We start from the raw sequence: 24,763 nt of genomic DNA, 5'->3' as shown, positions 1-24,763 counted from the left end.
CTGAGTTGCTAGAATAGAATGGTGAATAAATTTATTTGCAATCAATCTTAATTGTTGCCTGAAGGGATAGTTTATGTAGGACTTCGAAGCCTTTGGAATGCCTGCCATTTTGAATTAGAGATGTCTAACTTAACTGTACCCTATGACATTGTACATTGTTGGTCATGAAGCATAAATTAAGGGCTAAAACACATAATCCATTGAGCCATGTGTGAAAGACAGTGTTTTAGAGTCTTGACATGTTTCACATTTAAAATGCCAAATTGCTTAATTGTGTATAAACTGAGCCTTAAATTAGTAATACAATTTGTGGAAGATAATGGATTTAATCCTGGTCTCTTCAATGCTAAATTCCATTCTCGATAAATAAGTGTTTATTAATAATTGGAATAGACTTGTGTTAATTATATATTATATTACCCTCTTCCCTATAACTCCATTTGTATTATTAGAAGGAGAATAGGTCATTACAATGGGTAAGATCTCCTTCATTGCCAGACAGAAGCCCGATGGACTCAACTTGGAGTTCCTGAAAGAAAGGAAGAAACAAGAGGGACCTTCAAAAACTATTCCCCTGATTTAGAATTACTCTGAGTGTTACTGAGGCTAAGTCCAGAAAGAATACCAAGGGATTATTCCTGCTAATAATTGGAACAACACCTAAAACTTAGCAGTTGAGAAAAATGAAGAAATTATGTTTGTATTTTAAAGCAGGCATTGATTTGTTTGAGAAAATAATGATGGTTTTTTTTCATGGCATGACTAAATAATATCATATGAAATATATTTATATACATATATCTTTGCCTAAAATAATGGAGCCTTGACATTTTTCTTTGTATTTAGTAGATAATAGGCCAAATTTTATTGTCTCCTATAGAGTTACTCGTAATACAATTCAAGGATAATTATGTAGTACACCCCCCATAGCTCCCTTTAATGCAAAGACATCCTGGAGTGTTTTTCCTTTCCCACAAAGTGTAAGCAGTGTTCAATTAGAGAGCATGCCCCAGTGAAAAGATAAAAGTTGAGATCTGAATGAATCTGTTGACTCTACCATATCAGATTCCAGCTGAGAAAGAATTATAAATTGGCCTGTGTAATAACTAAACTAGAATGTGTGGATTTTTATGTTGGTGCTGAGGATTTTGTTATTGTTTTCTGTTTCTGTAAGTAGACCATAGACCTTCAGTCCATCACACATAGAAGCTCAACTCTGAAAGGTAGCATCTGACAAGCACTCATGTTCTATTTTGTGGATTTTTTTTACACTGCAAGTCATCATGCAGCAACTTTTAAATCATTTTGGCATTTAACAGAAAACCAAAGTAATTTTCTTAGAAGTCCAATGAAATCTGTCTCTAGTATGTTAAAATCTAACATCAGGATCTTATCCTGGGTTGAGCAGAGAAGAGGGTTGTATTTTCCCATAGATATGAGCTGTCCACTGCTGAGAGATTATGTGGAGCATACATGACATCAGGATGGAGAAGAAAGTAGTCCTAGAAATGAATTGGATATTTTTGACATTATTTTCTAATGACTAGTTTGGAGTTAATAAGATACAAACAACCCTAGGAGGAAGAATTCATTTGTTTAAGTTCATTTACAGCGAGACATAGATGGTCCATATAAGATCTTATGTTTATTAAGACATTCTCAATTTAATCAACAACAAATATTTAGTGAGCACTCATTCTGTTCCAGGTACTATGCAGATACTAAAGATACTGGAACAAACGTGACACAAGTCCCTGCCCTCTAGGAGGTTACAGTTTAAGAGGAAGGAATGAGAAGTAAGGAGATGAATACCTTTCCAAGTAACGGTGCTCTGACAGAGGTAAGCGCACAGTGTTAAGGGACCATAGAGCAAGGGCACATAGCCCAGACGAGGGCAATGAGGGGAACAGAGAAGTCTTCCTAGAGGACCTGCCTCAGGCTTATGGCCCAGTGATATGTAAAATAGGAATGTCAAGAGTACCTGAAGAAAGTGGATCTTGGAAAGACATGGTGAAGGAAAGAGGAATGGGAGGCTGAGTATATGAATGAAAATCTGCAGAAGCCAATTGAAGTCAGGAAATAGTGGCTCACTGAGGACGTGGACCTTGTCTGTCTTCTTCACCTCTGCATCTTCTGAATTTCAAAGAATAGCTCGCACACAGTGGACAATGAATAAATACTTGTGCAATGAATTAAATAATGCTTATGAGTACAGATCTAAACAGAGGAAGAGAGGAGGTTATGGGGAAGTGTAAGGAGTATTATACAAGCAATCAAAATCCGAATCTGGTTCCAGCCTTATAATTGTTTAACTGTCATAGATTCTCTGGGGGCCGAATTTGTTCACCTGTATAATGAGAAGGTAGATGACACAGTCTCTAAGGTCCCTTGGTATGTGGAGTGTATAAGATGATTCTACTTCTGTGAAAAAAGATCATGGGCTATTATTATGCTTCTAGAAGATTATTTCTAAGTGACTTTACAGAATGATTTAGAGTTAATTTTTCAACAACACAGTATTTTAATATAATAACATAAAATTTAACAGAATAAAAAGGAAGTTGATTTGTTCTTCAAACTGCATTATAATGGGCACATATTTTGATTGCTCCCAGGAGACAAACATTAATTTTAATTTTTAGGAAAGCTGCTGGAATCCTTTTGAGTAATAAGCAATTCAGAGCAATTCATTTATAAGATACAATAATAAGCTCAGAGGTATTTATTACACTGTAAAACAAAAATAAGCCTAATTGGAAAGGTTAGGCAGGACACCATGGATCCTGTCAGATGTGACATACAGCAAATGAAGCAGCCTAAGAATCCAGGGATGTCTATCCACATTGGTAGGATGACATTTGGCCAGAGGTCTGCTCTCAGAAACACAGGTATATCTGCTTATTCATATTAAAAGAAAGCCCTGAAATTCATTGAGTTTTATTTAGAATGTTAGTTTTGATAGAAGTGAGTCCAGAAAGGCTAATAAATATCCTAAGGTTTGGCAATGAGAAGATGAAAACTATCCTGAGTACCCTGTAGGTGCTCTTCTATGGCTCTGGATGCTGCTATTGAGAAAGCAGCCAGATGCCAGTCTGTTACTTGACTCATTGTGAATAGTGGACCTTTCAGGCTGGGTGCTCAAAGGATTATTCTTTATCTTTAAAGTCTTATAATTGTACTAGTATATGTCTTGATGTTCTGAGTAACATTTTTTTCTTCATAAGATCGTGTGTCTTTCCAATATCAGTATTTAAAATTTTATCATTGTATCACTTATTTTGTTATTTTAATAGGTTTATTGAGATGCAATTTATAAACCATGAAGTTCATCAGTTTACAGTGGACAATCCAATGGCTTTTTAAAAAATATAGAGTTCTGTAGCTATTAACACAGACTTATTTTGGAAAATTTCATTATCCCAAAATGAAGCCTTTACCCATTAGCAGTCACTCCCATTTCCCCCTCCCATGTGTCACTAATCTATTCTCTTTCTTTATAAATTTGCTATTCTGGACATTTCATATAAATAGGATTATGCAATATGTGACCTTTTATGACTGTGTGGCAAGAAGAAATTTCTGAGATCTGTCTCCTCTGGATTCCCCTGGCCATTTCCTATCATTTTTTTCTTTGATCCCCTGCTGGGATAGCTTTCCATTTGATTTCAGTCTTTTACAAAGGGGTTCAAACTTATTATACAATTATCTCTTTCTGAAACTGAATATTTACTGTTTATTTCTGAGAATTATCAGCCCTAGATCCCTTCCACACTCCCCATGTGTCCTTGTCTATTGTCATAGAGGTTTTGTCTTAGTTGCTTTATTAGTTTCCTTAGGGCTGCTATAACAGATTACCACAAAATGGATTGCTTAGAAAACAAAAATGTATTATCTAACCCTTTTGGAGGCTAGAGGTACAAAACTAAGCTGCAGACATAGCCAAACTCCCTCCGATGAATCTAGGGAAAGATCCTTCCTTGCCACCTCTAGGTTCTGGTGGTTGCCAGCAATCTTTGGCATGCCTTGGCTTGTGGCTACATAATTATAATCTCTGCCTCCATCTTCATATGGATGTCTTCTCTCTATACATATCTGTATCCAAACTTCCATCTTCTTAGTAGACATCAGAATAGGATCCACCCTAATCCAGTATGCCCTTATTTTAACTTGATTACGTCTACAAAGACCCTATTTTCAAATAAATTTACATTTACACATTCCTGGGGGATGTGATTTTTTTCAGAGACACTATTAAACCCAATATAGTTATATATGTCTCTGCTTGCATGAAATTTGAGGATTCTACTCTCTTTCTACAAGGTCAATGTTTATAATTTATGGAGATCCCCCTCTTTCTTATTAGTCATGCTACAGTTCTCACCAGGATAAATGGTAAGATGCATAACCTAACTGCCTGCCACAGACCTACCATATTCTTTCCTCAGATTTTGACATAAAAGTTGAGTGGCTCTCAGACTTCATCTATAGGGGCTCATACATCTATAGGGTTGGCATTCTAATTAGGAACACTTTCTATACACAGTTGGCCCCCTGTAGCATTCAACTAAAAGATAATCTTTCATACTCTACAGTTTTGAGAACAGTAAGAAGGAAAGCTAGCTTTCTTAAATATTGTCTGCTGAATTTTAGAGCTGATGTTTCTATGCCTCCTTAGTTATCAAGAATTAGAGTAGTTGTCTCTTGCTTTGAACATCCCAAGTAATTTTAAATTTAGACTATTTTAAGATATGTCAAAAGAGCTTAAAATGGAACGATGTTATTATCAAAACAAATAATTCATAGGATTAGTATTCTCCCAAATTTTAGGCCACTTAACTTTCCAAGGAGAGGACAAGATCATTTATTTGAAAGGAATTTGAATGTGAGGGTTTAAACATTTTACATACATATAACCATTGAGAATAGAGGAGGTGGAAATCCAAAATGCACAGGTAAAAAGGAACCAAAGGGTGATACAGGTGCTATTGTGTGGAATGCCTTCAATGCTAACATTTTCTATATTATTGTTTGTTGTGATTATACCCTAGAGCACAAGTGAAGGAGACTTAATGGAAAAAGTTGAAAAATGTTTTTCTCTCCATGCTTCTGGTTACCAGATATAAAAATATACTATATAACACTTCCTTAGTATAGGAGCTGTTAGTTGATCTAATTAGATTCCTGATCATTAGTGGAATGCCATAATTTATTAATTTCACAAATGTTTATTAAATGCCTCTTGGGTTCTAGGCACTCATCTAAATGCTGGGGAAACAGTAGTGAGTAAGAGAAACCAAATGCCTGCCCTTAGGGAACTTGCATTCTAGTGAGTGAGATGCAGGTCAACAATAAGTATTAAAATATCAGGTAATGATTGATACTTTAAAAAGAAAAGCAAAATGAATAATGTCTGAAGACCTAATGTATTCAGCATGGTGACTATAGTTGATAACACTGTATTGTATCATTGAAATTTCTGGAAAGTAGAACTTAAGTGGTAACACACTCATACACACATATATATATACTTAAATTTATATATTTTTTTATATATACTTATACAGCATAAATGTAGTGAAGGATATGTTAACTAACTAGATTAACTATGTGGGAGGATACCTTTTACAATATATATATTATCAGATCATTATGATATACACTTTATATATCTTATAATTTTGTCAATTATGCCTCAATAAAGCCGAAAAAAAGAATTTCAAAGAAAGTGAAGAAAAAAGACAAAATTAAGGACATGGAGGATGACAGGAGATTATTTTAGCTAGGGCAGTTTTAGGAGACCTCTCTGAAGGGGTACTAATTAAACAGACTAAATAATGTGAAGAAGTAAACTATGCAAAGAATTGAGGGGGGAAAAAATTCCAATTCCAGAGTAATATTTTAAAGGATAGTAAAAATGCAAAGACTGCTGGAATGAATTGGGTAAAGGAGACAACAGGGTCAGATGATAGTTGTGAGCCATGTTAGGACTTCTAAGACCATGGTAAGTTTGGATTTATTTTAAGTGTGATGGAAATCTACTGATGGTTTTGAACAGGAGTTTGGTATAACCTGATTCCTTCAGCTGCTAGGTAAAGGATGAAGTATAGGAGACAGTGGTAGAATCAAGGAGGACAGTTAGGAGGCTAATATAGGAACCTAGACAACAGAAAATACTAGTGTGGACTAGAATGTTAGGCTGCAGATAAAGAGATGTTGGGATAGAAGAATCAAAAATTGTATTTTAATCATATTGGGTTTAGATGAGTGTTAGATATCAAAGTGGGTATACGTAGTGGGGCTGTGCCTTGGTGGCTCAGTCAGTTGAGCATCTGACTCTTGATATCAGCTCAGGTCATGATCTCAGGGTCATGAGATTAAGTCCTGTGTCAGGCTCTGTGCTCAATGCGGAGTCGGCTTGAGGTTCTCTTTCTTCTCTACCCCTCTTCATGCTTATGCTCTAAATAAATAAATAAATAAATAAAATCTTTTAAAAAGTAGTGGGAGAAGTGTATGGGTATCTCTAGAGGTAAGACGAGAAAAAATAGGAGTAATAATAATAGACTATATTTTATACACATATATACATATATATGCATTATGGAGTATACATTATAATGTATTATATATACATATATGTATATATAATACATTATAATGTATATCACATTTGTATAGTATGTGTGTATATACCTATATGCGTGTCACTTAATGAGATCATGTAGGAGGTAATTATAAATAGAGAAGGAAAAATATCTGAGGAACACTGTGACTCTCCAACAATTAAAGTTCAAAAGCAACATAGAGAGCCAGCCAAAGAAACTGAAAATCTAGGTCATTTAGTTTGAGGGAAATAAGGAGCTTAGACAGTCCTAAAACACAAAAGAAGAAAATGCATCAGCAAGGAGAAAATGATCATTTGTGTCAACCATTGCTGAGATGAAAACTGAGAACTGACCATTAGATTTGACAGGATGGAAGTTTTACTGGTGACTCTGCCAAGAACAGTTTCCCAGGAGGACAAAAGTCTGATCAGAGTGGGTTAAAGGCAGAATGGGAATATTCTGGGTAGCGTGACAAAGTACATTTTGTTATACTCTCTTGGTTCTTATATATAGAAAAGTTAGATAAAACCTGAAAAGAGAAAGCAAAGACATAGCTGGACTATAAATACAAAGCAAAACAAAAACCCTCCATGGGCTAGAAAGGAAACAGTATGGTGATTAAGGAACCAGGCCTGGCCGTGTGGCCTGGAAGCAGGCAGTGGGCAGACCATGGCTCACCTCCTATAGAGTAAAAGAGATAAAAATATGCCAGTTGTGGTACCTTTTAGGAAAACATGAAGTTAGGGAATTTGGGAAGAGTGTGACAGCTTGGTCACCAGACTAGTTAACTGGGTACCCAGAGCGGGGGATGAAGGTGTGATAAACCTGTTAGAGTGGAAGGAATGAGAAGAGATGCACCAAGAGAGAAAAATGGACAAAATTCCTCACCTCAAAAATCAAACTTGCAAATCAGTATTTAATAAGAAATGAATAAATCCTCTAAGAAATGTAGCAAACAAAATCAATATTTACAATATGGACGTACTTCCAATGAACTTAATTATATGGAACAATCTGACAAAGACTCCAAAATAAGTATCCTTGTGTGCTCAAAATGAAAATGGATTTTTCACTTAAAATGTAAAAATAAGAAAATATTAAATACACAACTATAAATTAAAGTGGACAGGACAATATATAAAAAGACCAATCAGAAATTTTGGAAATAGAATCTTAATAGCTACCAGAAAGGACAAATTACCTTTGGATCAGTGGCAGTAGACTTACTGTGATCGCATGTCTTTCACCAGTAGCATTAGGTGATAGGAAATGAAGGAGCAGTATCCTCAATGTGCCCAGGGAAAGAAAAGAGCAGATACAGTTATATACCCAGCTAAACACTTTTATGAGATTAGGCCAAAAAAAGGATATTTTAAGAGTTTACCACTCAGACCTTCACTAAATACATTTTAACAGTATCCTAAAAAATATAATTCAGCAATGAAGTAGGACATAAAGAATAACAAGTGAGATTTGTCCTCACTTAGCAAAGATGAGTCAACCTAGAAGATCTTGTAACAGTTTAAAGGGATGGATCCATATCTTTTCAATATGTACAGTAAAAAATCATTCAACAAAATCCAGTAAATATTCAAAACAAGTTCTTAATAGAGTAGTAAAAGAGAATTTCTTTATCTATAAAAACTTTACCTTATTATGATTATTAATAAAATTTCAGAAATACTTTTAAAATCAGAACCCAGACAGATGCCTGCCATTTCTACTTCTGGCCAATATTCTGCTTAAGATTCTAGCAAATGAAATAAGAAATCAGAAAAGAAGAGGTATAAGAATTAAAGAGGCTTAGGTAAAACTTTTTTTTTTCCTATATGATGCAATGTGTATATTGAAAATCCAAAAGACTTTACAAACTCTTAGACCTAATAATAGAGGGGAAAAACATAAAAATATTGTGGGATACAAAATCAAAATATAAAAATCAATAGCATTCTTATTTGTAACTTAAAAACAACTGGAAAAATGAACCTTACCTAAACCTCACCCTTTATACAAAAATAAATGTATAAAACATAAAACCCTAAGCTATCACAAAAAAAAAACAGAAAATTCTTGGGGTCTAGGGCAAGGCAAAAAGTTCTTAGACTTGGCACCCAAAGCGCATGTTCTATGAAACTTTACAAATTTGACCCCATCAAAATTAAAAAGTATTGCTCTGCAAAAAGTCCCCTTGAAGAGTGTGGAAAAGACAAGCTACAGACTTGGCTTATAAACAGTTTTTTCTTCACGACATCTTAGGTGCAGTGAGGATCTACAGTGCAAGTAACACTTCTTATCTGGCAGTGCTATCATTCTACAACTTCATTTATGGGGTTATAACCTTTTGTAGCATCCTGAGTTTTCATAAACATGATTCAAAAAGTTTGATGGGAACAACCACAGTACATGAGAAAGGAGTAATTTCTTAAGTAGAGCACAAAGGGTTCCATAAATGCTTTAACATCTCAGAAGCTATACCTAGCTTAGCATTTCCAAAAAGGCGAGTCCTAACTGAATAATGGCGTATCAGTGACCCTAGCTCTTTACTGACCTTAACCACTTATTGAAGAGCTGAGGGAAATAAAAGAGAAAAGTAAGAGGTCTTGGGACAATGTTCTTTAAAAGGGCAAAGTGTTTATAGGATTCACTAGTCTAGGAAAAGTATAAAGTACAGCACAAATCAAGCAAATGCATGTAAGCGTTTCGTTAATTGGAGGTACAAATAAGTGTACACAAACCAGGTAGTCTTCAGATATTGTTTTGAATGTTGGAAACAGAGCAAGGAATGAGGAAACCTGAGTTTTCTTCTTGATGTAACTGTTGGAAGCCCGGATTAATTCACTCCATCTCTCAAATTCCTCTTCCCATTTTTCAAATGAGTTGCGGTCCTTGGGGTACCTCTGAAATCCTGTCCAAGGGTGAATGTCTCTGAGGTCCGCCTGCTGGCCATAGAAGTGAAATGACTCTGTCTCCTACACCACACTTTGGGACCCTATTGGTTATGCCAATGACACTGCTAAGAGTAATACAGAGTGACACCCAGATAAGATCCTGGAATCCAACTGGCTTTGCTATTCTCATTTCTAGAGTGCTATGTTTCTAACAAATTTAAAAGTTCTTCAATTTATAAATTGCACCCCTGAAGCAAAGTGAATCAAAGTACTTGTGGCATTTGAATCTCTGTACCTTGGGAATGATTTATTGTGTTTGAATTTTCATTGTGTTTCTATTGGGGGAAATAGGCTTCTGGGTAGAGTAAACATTTCCACAGTGTGAAAATATGCTCCAAGCAGCCCTGAACATGTGCCAAGAAATTCTAATATTGCTTGAAAATTATTATTGCTCCATTAAGGATCCCTGAATTTCTGAATATTCAATATAACCATGTGATTAATTTATACCTCCTCAACTCTAGATGACTGCTTTCCAAATGCTCTTTAATTCAGTACATTTACAAAATAATTAAAATGCAATTTACCAGGTTTTAAAAGTGTTTGCAATAGATGTTCATAAATGTTTCAGGTAGCACTACTTTCTGGGTTTTTCCTAATAGTGTCTTCCTCCCCTCCAATCCTTTTAATTCAACACTTAACAGGTATAGCAGTTCTCATAAATAAACATGTGAATTGATTGAAAGAAGTGATTAAATGGCATTCAGAGGTTAGTACTCTAGCATTTATTTCCTAGAAAGTCTATTAAATGGTTTCAATTAAAAAGGAGGGGGCGCTCACAACTCTGAAATGAGGGTCTTTGAATTAGTGTTCTATTAAAGATGTGGCTCCCTTAGAAGGGGTAGTGGTTGTGGTGAAGGTTGAGGGGGAAGAAAGAACGGAAGGATTAAGTCACACCACTTAGAATCCTTTGTCTGTAGAAAAGACCTTTCCATCTGATTAAGTGAAGATGAATGAATGAAGAATCCCAGTGTTCTTATTTAATCAGCTTAATCACCTTGAAAAATTGAGGTAGTTATTCTGCCTACCGGGCATGAAGGGCCTAAGTGATATTTGCCAAGCTGTGTTAACGCCTTGATAATCAAGTTGTACCTTTTGCCATAGATCCAGGCTGACAACGTATGTCCTTAACATACTTACTTTACTTTGAAATACTCTAAATTGGCATCGTTACTGAAACTTCAGAAAGGAAGAAGATGACCTAGGAACAGGTCTTACTGTTTTTAATGTTTTCAAGCATCTTCCAGAATCTGACAGAGAAAGAGGGTATCTATGTGTCATGTGATCCAGTCCTGAGGCCTAACTGAGGGTTGAAACTGAGATCTTATTGCTTGGGATGAAATGTTTATTTTGTTTTATTTTATTTTATCTTATTTTATTTTATGAGAGAGAGAAGGGGGAGGGGCAGAGGGAGAGGGAGAGAGAGTCTTAAGCAAGCTCCATACCTAGGATGGAGCCCAATGTGGGGCTCAGCCTCATAACCCTGAGATCATGACCTGAGCTGAAACCAAGAGTCAGACACTTACCCAGCTGAGCTATCCAGGTGCCCCTTTATTTTGTTTTTTTTTTTTAAAGTAATCACTCTGCCCAATATGGGGCTTGAACTCATGACCCCAAGATCAAGAGTCACATGCTCTTCCAACTCACCCAGCCAGGTGCCCTGAAACTTTTTTTTTTTTTTTTTAATAATAGTAACATCAGTGGTGTCAATAACAACAAATTAATGATGACGACATCAGATATTCCTCAGTGGCTTTTATTCATTGTTTTTCTTTAATTCTTAATAATTTCTATGAAGTAGATACTCTTATTATACCTCATTAGATTTGAGAAGTAGCTTGCAGAATTTAAGTATCTTCCCCAGGGTCCCCTGGTTGGGAGGAAGTGGAGCCCTGAGGAATGCACACCCAGGACCAGCGCCTCTGGAACCCCTGTGGCTCCATTATTACCCAAGAATGACTAGGTCAGCAGGACATTGTATTCCTTCTGTTTTATCTCCAAAACCATCAACTGAAACTTAAATCTAATTTCTGTTCTCTTCTCTATGAAGACAGTAAAGTATCACAGAGTCATTTTGAATGATCCTAATAGAGGAAGTCTTTCCCATTTTGGAGAAGATGAAGTAAACATATGAATTTTATTATACCTGCATTTACAAAGTTTTTTTTTTTTCTTTTTAAGATTTTATTTATTTGAGAGAGAGAGCAGGAGCAAGGGGAGGGGCAGAGGGAGAGGGAGAAGCAGACTCCCCACTGAGCTACCGGTGGCTTCATTCCAGGACCCCAAGATCATGACCTGAGCTGAAGTCACCCAGGCTCCCTACAAAGTTATATCATTTTATAAACATCATATATTTTATCAACCTGTTTTTTCTCAAAAATACTATATTGGTTATCCCTTCCAAAGTATTAGTAGCTTATGAATAAGATACACATAAAGAAGAAAAATATACTCTTTGCATATAAATTTTATGGGAAAATTTTCCAAAGTGTTCACAAAACAATGTTGGCAAAAGTAGGATAATTTAGCACTTTTGTTTAACAATATCTAAATATTATAAGAAAAAAATTTTAACAAAATATCTCATTGTAGAACTCAAGTGACAAGCAGAAATATATTTACTCAAATGCTCCTCGACATTGACTAAAAAATACAAATTATCTATAGCGACAATGCATTTTCTATAATTGTGTTTTTGCATGTACTCAAATAGAAGGGAGATCACAGACATATCCAGAATCTAAGGATGTATGGGTGCATCCTGAAAAAAATCATGTGCTGTGCCATTCTTATAGGAAATGCTGTGAATTTTAAGGACCATACTAAGTACATTTTAATTTAAAAATTAAAGCCTGGGTGGCTCAGTCAGTTGAGTGCCTGACTCTTAATTTCAGCTCAGGTCATGATCTCAGGGTCATGAGATCAAGCCCACCGTGGGGCTCTGCACTTAGCAAGGAGTCTGCTTAAAGATTCTCTCCTTCTGCCCCTCCCCCACGCTCTCTCGCTCTCTCTCCCCCTCTCTAAAAATAAATAAATCTTTAAAAAATATATTCATTTTGAGACATTGTAGCAGTTTAAGCTGGAGTTAACCCAGTATAGTTATTGCATAAACACAAATTGATTGATTGATTGATTGGCAGAGAAGATGGGAATACCTATATCTGCCAAGTTTTATTCTCCTGTTTGCAACAAATAAAGTTTGTATATGGAGATTAAAGCTAGAATATTTCATAAGAGTTACATATATTAACATATATGTATTATATATGTAATATATATTATGTATATGTATATTATGTATGTATATATACATATGTATATATGTAATATTACATATTAATAACTATGTTTAAGAAAGTCTTCTAGTGAATTCTGTCAATTTCCACAAATAGGTTTAATGTTTTCACAATTCCAAGCCATAATGAATAGTTGAGCACTTTAAAGTATAGAGCTGTAAGTTGCCTGAGGACAAGAGTCAGCTCCCTGTCACACTGCAGGCTGAACAAATGTCACTACATTAATATCAGTTATAATTGTGAAGTATCACAATTGTGAACTGACTCTAATGCTATTTGTTTTATTTCTTTGCAAAAATATTTAGGTTTTGTTAAAATATCAGAGTAACCACAATCTAGACTATACATCTATTAGTATGCTAGGACTGTCATAACAAAAACTACAGACTGGGTGGTTCAAACAAACATTTATATTCTCTTAATTCTGAATGCTAAAGGTCCAAGATCAAGGTGCTATCAGGGTTGGTTTCCAATGAGGCCTATTCCTGGATTGTAGATGGCAATTTTCTCATTGTATCCTTACATGACCTCTCCTCTGTGTTCATGAGGACACAGAGAGATCTCTGGTGTCTCTTCTTATTCTTATAAGGGTACCAGTCCTATCAGATTAAGGCCCACCCTTATGACCTCATTTAAACTTAATTATTTCCTTATATGCCCTATCTGCAAATACAACCGCATTAGGGGTTAGGACTTCAACATATGAATTTTGATAGAACACTATTCAGTCCATAATAATACTTATGAAGCCATATTTGCTTTTAAGCATCCTCAGTGGTGATGAAGATTGTAAACCACTGACTTGAAGAATATTCAACTAGGAAAATATTTCAGTCAACAATTCAAAAGGTGATCAATAGTCAGAAAAGTAGTACGCCAATAGGAGATAGAGTAGTAGGAAGTAGTTTTAAACCATAAAGATTGTAGCAGAATGGCTGAATTCCATTATCTAAAGTGCTTTGTGTAAGGGAGGGAATATAAAACCTCAGTTCCAGAGGTAGTAGCCTATTGGAAGTGCAACCAGGGGAAATAAAGGCAGACTCACTTTTTAGGATTGGGATGAATCTCACTCAGGGGAGCAAGCAAGAACCTAAGGTAAAATAGGGCCAGAGTGAGGCTGATTTAGACTAAAGCTGGTGAGTTTTAGGTTGAAAGAAGTACAAGGACATTGTCACGAACTCTGTGCTAGATTCTTGGCACAGTACTTCATGTAGTTCAGACAATTGCATAGTCATCACTTGCATACTATGGATAACATCTGTACTCAGGTAGGGTAGGAAACTAACCCAAAGGGTGTACATGTAGTAAGTCAACAAAGGTAAGGAGCAAACCTTGTTTTCTCTCTGTTACATTTCATGATCTGTCCACACTATAAATAGGGTTTTCTATATTAAATACAAAGGGAAAGACATAGAAGGTCTTACAACTATGCCCCTCCCCTGAAGAAAAGTAGTCAAATAACCATTTGTGTACTAGTCAAATGAAGAAGAAGATATAGTCTGGAATAGATTTTGGGGATTAATAAATGACCAACTCCAGTAGTTAGATGAACATAAATGCAAAAAGGCAAGGAAGCCATTACACATAAGGGCTAGACTTAAAAAGAAAACCCACTAATAAAGAGTGCAGTTGACCCTTGATCAAAGTGGAGATTAGGAGCACCAAGTCCCCCTCTCCATGCTGTCAAAAATTCACATATAAGTTTCTTAAAATTAGTTAATTAATTTTTTATTTAGAGAGAGAGTGCATATGCATGTGCAAGCGGGAGGGGGGCAAAGGGGGAGGGAGAGGGAGAATCTTAAGCAGACTCTAGGCTCAGCACAGAGCCCAACTTGGGGCTTGATCTCATGACCCTGAGATCATGACCTGAGCCAAAATCAAGAGTTGGACGTTTAACTAACTGAGCCACCCAGGTACCCCTCACATATAACTTTTGAATCCCTCACAACTTAACTACTAATAGCCTACTGGTGACCAGAACTGGTAACTACTGTCAGCCTACTGATAACAATCAATTTACATGTATTTTATGTTATATGTATGATATACTGTATTCTTATAATAAATTAAGCTGAAGAAAAGAAAATGTTATTAAGAAAATCATAAAGAAGAGAAAACACATTCACAATACTGTATGTATATTTATTGGGAAAAAAAATCCACATGTAAGTGGGCCCACGCAGTTCAAACCCATATTGTTCAAATGTCAACTGTATAAGACAGAGACAAAAGTGGGGTCAGCAAAATAAATAAAGAAGATAGGAAGGTAGGAAGAGTTTGGGTTCTACAGTTTCCTTTAGTACTTAGCACATGCCCGAAGGTGACATCCTAAAGTGCTGCTAGAAGTCATCTGAGTAAAAGGTCACTCAACCATTGAGCCCCATGGAATGGCACCTGCAAACAAGCACTCAAATTCTCTTTTCTAATGTTGATAATGATATATCAAAGCTATAATCTGCTGTCTTACAAATGGATGTAATGAAATTCTTGGAATTTTAACAGATGGGCAAAGCAAGAGACTAAAGCATCAGAAAGGAAGAATTCTATATTGATAGTTTCATGTCAATACTATTTAGATTCATAAATTAGTGCTTTAAGAAAGCCACATGTACTTTTGTAAATTCTAAGTCATTTATAGAGATTTGCAATGAGCCTAGGGTACCTCACACACATGTAACCTGCCCACTAAGAAGAAACTGATTTTGAATACCTATTATTTTTATTTTCAAATATGACAAAATATTAGAAAAGCTGGCTTTACAATGACACTGTCTTCACTGTCATGCTAGTTTTGCTGTAAGCCACAAAATAAAATACTAAAATTATTTAGAAAAAATAAAAACTTGCCCGTGCTACAGTTTTTTTTAATTCTTTTTTTCCTGTATTGGACTCGCATTATAATAATTCAGTCTGTGTAGTACATCAAAGCCTTTTGGAGTCCTCCATCTTGAATATAGCAACTGTTATCACTTAAATGTGTATTCCTTCAGATGTTTTCCAAACAAATGTCAACATACATAAGTATAAATAAGGACATATATGTATTGTTTAAACAAAGCTTGGATCACATTTATACATGGTCCTGAAACTTGACCTTTTCTTTACTAGGATATCTTGGCCATCTTTTGCTGTCAATATATATTGTTATACATCTTTATTGGAGTGGGGGAAAATGAGGAATTTAGTTTTCACATGCAAGTCTGAAATGTCTATTAGATGTCCAAGTGGGATGCTAAGTAGGATGTATAATCCTGGAGCTTAGGAGAGAGAACCACTGAATATGCTTCAGGATGGAAAAGTTGAGTTGTTCTGCACCAATCCAGTTCCCATTGCTACGGGGTTTCTTACAGCAGACTGGGGAATATGCCCTGCCCTCCTGAAGGCTTTGGCATAGATAAGGAAGACTATTTGGTAGGAAGGGATAATTTCTTACTGCAAGGAGAGGTGAGGGTTTTTTGGGTTTTTTTGTTGTTTTTTTGTTTTTAACAACTGCTCATTGTTCTCCAAAATGCAGTAAGATTTGTTCCTGATTCCTAATGAGCTCTCCAGGATAAAAGGCCTCAGTCAGCCAGAGGTGTCATCCATGGGGCATCTCTTTTAGAATACCTCTTAAGCTATATGTCTTTGCTGCCTATCCAGGCCTTGATGCTCAAGATTCTTCAACTGCTAAATGTGGAAACAAGATCTAAACTAAGTGTGTTTTTTTTAAATTCCAAATCCTGTGAACTTTCCATTACACAGAGCTTTCTAGTTTTTTTTTTTGTGTAGCTCTTTTGAATTTTATAATGGTATAGAAAAATAAAATCGAATCAATCAAAATCAGTTGCCTAATGGCTCTAGAGAAGATGATTTAATGAATCTGCTAGAGTTGGTTATTGTGGGGAGGACTACCTTTGAAAATGATCAACATGACAATTTTCTTACACTCTGAGCCATTCATATAGCATAAACACCCAGACAACAATTATGGTGCCTGGGAATGAACCTTTTTACAGACATTAGTGTAAGCAGACTTTTTTATGTGTGGTGTAAATGAGTAAATCATTGTTTAAAATGAGTGAAGAAGGTATCCAGGATATGTGAGATTTTTTTGGAGGGGGAGCTCTAAAAGCCCTCAATTAAAACTGGAAGGTCATCTCCACAATTTTAGGATGTCACTCCATTAATCATTCCTTGGAACTTATTCTTACAATTGAACATATTCAGTATAAGATAATACATCTAACAAAGAAACTGAGCTTCCAAGTTATGACTTGCCTGAAGTAGGTTTGTTAGTAAAGTGTGGAGCAGTTCAAACTGAGCCTCAGTTTTCTTGAATGTAAAATGGAAAGTTATAATTACTTGAGATGGAGCATTGCTGTGATAATCACATATGACTATGCCATATAGATAAAACACCTTGAAATCTGGATATTGTTACTCATATTGTTATTATTAATGAAGAGAGGAATTTATCCACTGGCCAGTGCAACTACTGAAGTTGGGTTGCTACACCTAGAGATATAATAGAAAATAACAGAAATATCCTTGCATAAGAATAATTCCTTTTCAGTTAGAAGATAGGAGGAATACTATTTAATTGGCGTCATCACTGATTTTGGATAATTGCTAGTTGCAACAGATGGCTGTTTTTCCCCCCAAGAAAATCTGCCTCTTCTCTGTTACTAACCTGAAAAAGTAAGATTGGAAATATATAAATCACTAAAAAATATGTGATACATAATACAGGAGTAAGTTAAATAGAAACCACACTGGGTCAATATATATAGAATCTGAAAATTAAGTTAAGCCGATCTTCCCTAGTATTAGGCTCAGAATTAGAGTTTACTAATGCAGATTATATTTTAGTTGCTCAATGTAGCAATTGTTAGCCTAAGGTCAAAAATAGAAACATAAATGTTCAGTGGGGGACAAAAAGCCTTCCATTTCTCCTGAATAGTCATTTATAATTTCTAATTATAACTTGACCTGTTTCTAAAAAAAACATTGTAGTGGCTTCCAATTCAGTGTTATTGGTCATGAATTAAGATCTTAATGAAGCAGACATTCAGCTTATCAAAACCTAGAAAAATCTTACAATGTTATAAACAATATCTAGCAAATTTGCTCATAGCTTTCTTACCTCCTGCTTGTCCTTAAATATTGTCAATAAAGATGAAACCAAAGCTGCTGAGGAACATTTTGTTTACTTTTTGCCTTTGGCCCTGCCTGAAAGTCAACATCTGTGTCTTGAGAGTCTCCTTTGTTCCATGAAAAATGTTTCATATTTTCCCCCTTAGCTTATGCTTTCTAGATTGTTTCTAGTAATGTTTTTTGCTCAGTATGTGTGGTGAAATTATTATAGCTGCTTATTTAACTAATACGGTTGTTTCTGTTGCTTCTTCCACGACTAGTATGGTTTTTATTTGTTCATTACAGTATTCTAAGTTCCTCTTACATTGTCCCACATCTAGTTAAATAATTTGGTTTCTCATCTCCACTAACTTGAATCCTTCCTTCCATTTGCTTTGGTCTTCTAGGTGTCCTCTAATGCTCATGACATTTGGCTCCCTGCATCCTCTTCCAAGCCATTATTCCAATCTTGACTTTCCTGGGAAGACCTTCTCACTTCACTTGAGCTTACATCACATCATTCTTCCGTCAGTTCTCAATCTCATTTCCCAGCCCAGTTATAAGCTGACTTAGGGTACTGACAATGATGTGATTTTTTTTACAATGACTGTTTTTACTATGTGGCACATATCAGGTGCATAATAAATATGTGAAAAATTATTTCTATTTTATCCGTTTTTGTGATGGAACTAAAAGCTTTTTTTCCCTTTTTTTTTTTAGGGAAAATGTAATGGAAAAATATAGTAGCAAAAGAACAGTGGGACTAGAAACAGATGAAAGAACACTTTTCAAACAACCACATTAGAACTGTGCCAATGTAAACATGGCCCAGTAGGGGCTTATTTTTTATCTTCCCAGTTTAGAAGCCTTCTGTGTGCACTGGTTACTTCTACACTTTTTTTGGAGTAGGCCTCTTGTGAAAGCATTATGCCACACTGTGTCTTATATACCATGAAAAGTTGCATTTTCTACTTATGTTGCTATATTTTTGGACAGAGCAATATATCTAAATTAAAAATTCTAGTGGAAAGGGGGACACTAAATAGAAATCCAACACAATGTTTTAAATGGTAAAAAATACTACATAGACTAAATATATGAGTATATGGGGAAAATATAGATAAGTAATGGAGGATCTTTTTTTTTTTTTTGCACTATTCTGAACACTGTCTTACCCTTTTTGAGGTTGTCATTAAGAAAATAAGCTTTTTCCTAAAAATATATTTTGAAATATAATTTTTAAAATCAGAATAAATTACTGGACTATATGCATTTTTGACCTGTCCTTTGATGATAGGTTCTTTCTGTTGTTTGGAGTCTTGTTCTATTCTTCACTTCTGGAGCTTGAAATCCAGAGAGGAAGTAAGAAAACTCTGTGGTAAATTTCAGGAGAACCCCAAAGTTAAATTCACACCCAGGCCACCTTCGCTTGTTCTGCCTTTCCTGATGTCTTATATAATCGTTAATATTTCTGATTTTTTTGTGTGTGGTGTTTCTTCCTTTCTTTTGTCTGTCCCATTCTACTGCATCACAGTGATCCCAACTATTAATCCTGCTTGTGATTACCATTTTGCCCCACACCCAGGGAAGATGTGGCAGGTGGCAGTTGGAAATGTTATTATGGAAGACCTTTATTAACTCTTTCTTAATCTATCTATACCTTATTTATACCAAATGATCTCTGGGTTCAATGAGTAATATCTAACATTCATTTGTCTTATATAAAGGCAAATATTAACCCATTTTTTATATGGCACAAGTTTTACTTTATGAAAAACCAACTTTTAAGAAAATCAGATTTATTTACTGAACATTTTCTCTCATGAGCTCTGTTCCCATAAATATGACAGAAATAATGAAAGAAGCCTTTTGACTCTAAATAGAAATGTACTGTATTCCCATATGCCATCACCCTAGAGGTGATACTAGGTGGACCATTATACATGATACATAAAGGTGTGTTCCAGATGGAAACACCAAGAGACTTTTTAAAAACTACATGCTCTACAAAATGTTGATTTCAGGATTGCCCTTACCAATTACAGTGGCATCTTTTAAATTAGGTATTTTATGGAACTCTTAATTTTTTTATGTATATTAAATGTATTTTTATAATGTATTTATGAACTATTATGTTGATTGGCTCATTTTGGAGACTTACAAAATTTATAATCAGAGCAGCTTAGAAGTGACTTTAATGGACCCAAGATAATGCAAAAGGTGTTTCTTTCCATATTGGTTAACAATAACAGCCTGTTGCTTGAGTCAAATTTGTAAAAATTACACCTTAATATGCAAATCCATTTTTTCATTACCGATGCAAAGAAAGCCAACGTGATAGCAAACACTAACATTTTGCCTTTAAGTGCTCACAGACATAAAATAAATGAGGCATAGCTATTGATTGTCTTTGGCCTACATTATCTGCACAGAAACTATTAAGGAGGCTTTTCCATCTTCCTTTCATGCCTCATTTTCTCATACTATCTAATGAAGAGCTTCACTTAAACTATAATGTGCTACTCTCCCGAAAGTATATTTTTATGGCACTAAAAAGCAATACTTGTGTATCAAGGACTGTTTTTACTGCTACATTTATTGGCTTGTTGCACTGTATAAAATTATAAAATATCCTAGATCTGGGTGGTATTATAAGTTCTCTTAATTAATTTCTGATTTTAAAGTTTATTTTGTCAATCCAAACATGGTGTATAACAGATATCACTAGACTATTGACAAAATTGTGAGAAATTCTTCTAAGCCCATAGAAAATAGATATTTTATAATTTATCATTGCATATACCTTTAAGAAGGGTTTGTTGTGAGGTTCAGGTGATAACTGTTTGTAAAAGATATTTTTATTTTTGGACACACTGAGTTTAGTTAGGGTCCCTCTCAGAGACTAATGAATGAGAATTTGGGTGGAAAACTTGGAATTTCATTAGGAAGATCTGGGCCGGAAATAATAGTATGTGAGTCTTTAATTGTTGAAACCAAAGGAATGAATGAGATCATTTGGGAAGGTGGTGTGGCAAGAGAGAAGTCAAAAGTAGAATCCTGAAAATATTGATATTTAAGGAGTGGAGAATAAACAATTACCTGTGAGATCACATGGAAATCTAAGGAGGAAAAAACATGGAAAAAGAACGTAAGATGCCACAAAAATGACTTTTTTTGGGGGGGTGCTTCTCTCATCCTTCCTCCCTTCTGCCCTTCCTTCCTCCCTCCCTATTTCCCTTCCTCCCTCCTTCCTTTCCTTCCTTCTCTCCCTCTCTCCTTCCTCTCTTTCTGTTTTTGCCAACTGACCAGAAAACTTATATCTTACTTTTATTTGCATTGCCATGCCTACTCATAAGTTTATATGTTTATTGGCAGTTTGCTTTTCTTCTGTAAATTTGCATGCATTCTAAATCCATTATAGTCTAAATCTGTAGGGAAATAGATATACATTTCTAGGAAATAAGTTTACCAAGTATCAGCTACTAAGAATATTAACTGTATGTAGGGTGTGGATTTGTCTGTCTCTTAGGCTATGTGTCTTGTAAACACAACATAGGTAGACCGTTGGATTTTCTTTGCTTTTCCTCCCCCAAATTGATAGCCTTTGGTTTTTAATAGGAAACTTAACAAATTCACATTCATATTGCAGTGATCACTATTTCTGGACTGCTTTTGGCATGCTAGCTTAGATTTTTTTTTTTTTTTAAACTTGCTATGCTTACTTTTAATTTCTCTTTTCCCACTTGGCTTTGTTGGATTAATGGAGTGTTCTTGCTCTATTTATTTTTATGGGTTCACAATTTATTCATCCTATTTCCACTCTTTAGTGGTGGCAATTCTGAAAATTTTGCTGAACTTTGAAAAGTTTTATTTTTCTACCAACATCTGGAATTATTTAGCATCTATATCCACATTCAAACAAATCAGGGAACTTAGCATGCTTTCTCTTTCACCTGCCCCTGCTTTATCCTTAGTTGAAATAAATACGTCCTGATTGCTAACAATTTGTGTATGATGCTTCAAGTATATTTTCCTAAAAGTATAGTGATGACAAATTTGTTCACCAATGTTGCTTGAATCTTACACATTTGTGTATTTTTTAGTATTTTTTTCATTATTCTAGAACGTATCCTTTAAAAGTTTTTTCAGTTGGTAAATAGAATATTATAGAACAGGAGCAAGATGGCGGAGGAGTAGGAGACCAGGATTTCGTCTGGTCCCAGGAATTCAGCTGGATAGGGATCAAACCATTCTGAACACCTACAAACTCAACAGAAGATTGAAGAAAAGAATAGCAACAACTCTCTGAACAGAAAAGTGAGCACTTTCTGGAAGACAAAATGACAAGAGGGAAAAAATCACCTCAACAAAAAGAACAAGAGGCAGTACTGACTGCCAGGGACCTACTCAATACGGACATTAGTACGATGTCAGATCTAGAGTTCAGAATCACCACTTTAAAGATACCAGCTGGGCTTGATAAAAGCATGGAAGTTATTAGAGAAATCCTTTCTGGAGAAATAAAAGAATCTAACCAAGTCGACATCAAAAAGGCTATTAATGAGGTGCAATCAAAAATGGAGGATCTAACTGCCAGGATAAATGAGGCAGAAGAGAGAATCAGTGATATAGAAGACCAAATGATGGAAAATAAAGAAGCTGAGAAAAAGGGAGATAAACAACTACTGGATCACGAGGGCAGAATTCGAGAGATAAGTGATACCATAAGAGGAAACATTAGAATAATTGGGATCCCAGAAGAAGAAGAAAGAGAGAGGGGGGCAGAAGGTATATTGGAGCAAATGATAGCGAGAACTTCCCTAATTTGGGGAAGGAAACAGGCATCAAAATCCAGGAGGCACAGAGAACCCCTCTCAAAGTCAAAAAAAAAGGTCAACGCCCTGACATCTAATAGTAGAACTTACAAGTCTCAGAGACAAACAGAAAATCCTGAAAGCAGCTTGGGAGAAGAGATATGTAACCTACAATGGGAGAAACATTAGATTGGCAACAGACCTATCCACAGAGACCTGGCAGGCCAGAAAGGACTGGCAGGATATATTCAGAGCACTAAATGAGAAAAATATGCAGTGAAGAATACTATATCCAACTAGGTTGTCATTGAAAATAGAAGGAGAGATAAAAAGCTTCCAGGACAAACAAAAACTAAAGGAATATGCTAACACGAAACCAGCCCTCCAAAAATATTAAAAGGGGTCCTCTAAGCAAAGAGAGAGCCTAAAAGTAACATAGACCAGAAAGAACCACAGACAACATGCAGTAACAGTCACCTTACAGGCAATACAATGGCACTAAATTCCTATCTTTCAATAGTTACCCTGAATGTAAATGGGCTAAATACCCCAATCAAAAGACACAGGCTAGCAGATTAGATAAAAAAAACAAGACCCATTGATATGCTGTCTGCAAGAGACTCACTTTAGACCCAAAGACACCCCCAGATTGAAAATGAGGGGGTGGAAAACCATTTACCATGCTAATGGACACCAAAAGAAAGCTGCGGTGGCAATCCTTCTATCAGACAAATTAGATTTTAAACCAAAGACTGTAATAAGAGATAAGGAAGGACACTATATCCTACTTAAAGGATCTATCCAACAAGAAGACCTAAGAATTGTAAATATCTATAACCCTAACATGGGAGCAGCCAATTATATAAGGCAATTAATAACAAAAGCAAAGAAACACATCAAAAACAATACAATAATAGTGGGGGATTTTAATACCCCCCTCACTGAAATGAACAGATCATCTAAGCAAAGTATCAACAAGGAAATAAAGACTTTAAATGACACCTGGACCAAATGGACTTCACAGATATATTCAGAACATTCCATCCCAAAGCAACAGAATATACATTCTTCTCTAGTGCCCATGGAACATTCTCCAGAGTAGATCACATCCTAAGTCATAAATCAGGTCTCAACCAGTACCAAAAGATTGGGATCATTCCCTTCCTATTTTCAGACCACAATGCTTTGAAACTAGAACTCAATCACAAAAAAAAAAAAAAACCTCAGAAAGAACTCAAATACATGGAGGCTAAAGAGCATCCTACTAAAGAATGAATGGGTCAACCAGGAAATTAAAGAAGAATTAAAAAAAATTTCATGGAAACCAATGAAAATGAAAACACAACTGTTCAAAATCTTTGGGATGCAGCAAAGGCAGTCCTAAGAGGAAAGTATATAGCAATACAAGCCTTTCTCAAGAAACAAGGAAGGTCTCAAATACACAACCTAACCCTACACCTAAAGGAGCTGGAGAAAGAACAGCAAATAAAGCCTAAACCCAGCAGGAGAAGAGAAATAAAGATCAGAGCAGAAATCAATGAAATAGAAACTAAAGGAACAGTAGAACAGATCAATGAAACTAGGAGCTGGTTCTTTGAAAGAATTAACAAGTTTGATAAACCCCTGGCCAGACTTAAGAAATGAGAAAGAAAAGAGAAATGACCCAAATCAACAAAATCATGAATGAAAGAGGAGAGATCACAACCAACACCAAAGAAATACAAACAATTATAAGAACATATTACGAGCAACTCTATGCCAGCAAATTAGGTAATCTGGAAGAAATGGATGCATTCCTAGAGATGTATCAACTACCAAAACTGAACCAGGAAAAAATAGAAAACCTGAACAGACATATAACCACTAAGGAAATTGAAGCAGTCATCAAAAATCTCCCAACAAACAAGAGCCCAGGGCCAGATGGCTTCCCAGGGGAATTCCACCAAACATTTCAAGAAGAATTAATACCTATTCTTCTAAAACTGTTCCAA

General features: G+C 35.5%; 1 long non-coding RNA gene across 1 annotated transcript in view; it reads left to right on the top strand.

The window, feature by feature from the left end:
- LOC135362734 (uncharacterized) overlaps window positions 1–24,763 on the top strand; it is a 910,668-nt gene that overhangs the window by 630,375 nt on the left and 255,530 nt on the right. The gene's annotated exons all lie outside the window — the stretch shown is intronic.

Source organism: Mirounga angustirostris, unplaced genomic scaffold, assembly GCF_029215605.1.
Source record: "Mirounga angustirostris isolate CCGP_5_RB_7025 unplaced genomic scaffold, mMirAng1.0.hap1 SCAF_15, whole genome shotgun sequence".
Lineage (NCBI taxonomy): Eukaryota > Metazoa > Chordata > Mammalia > Carnivora > Phocidae > Mirounga > Mirounga angustirostris.
This window is presented reverse-complemented; position numbering and strand designations above follow the sequence as displayed.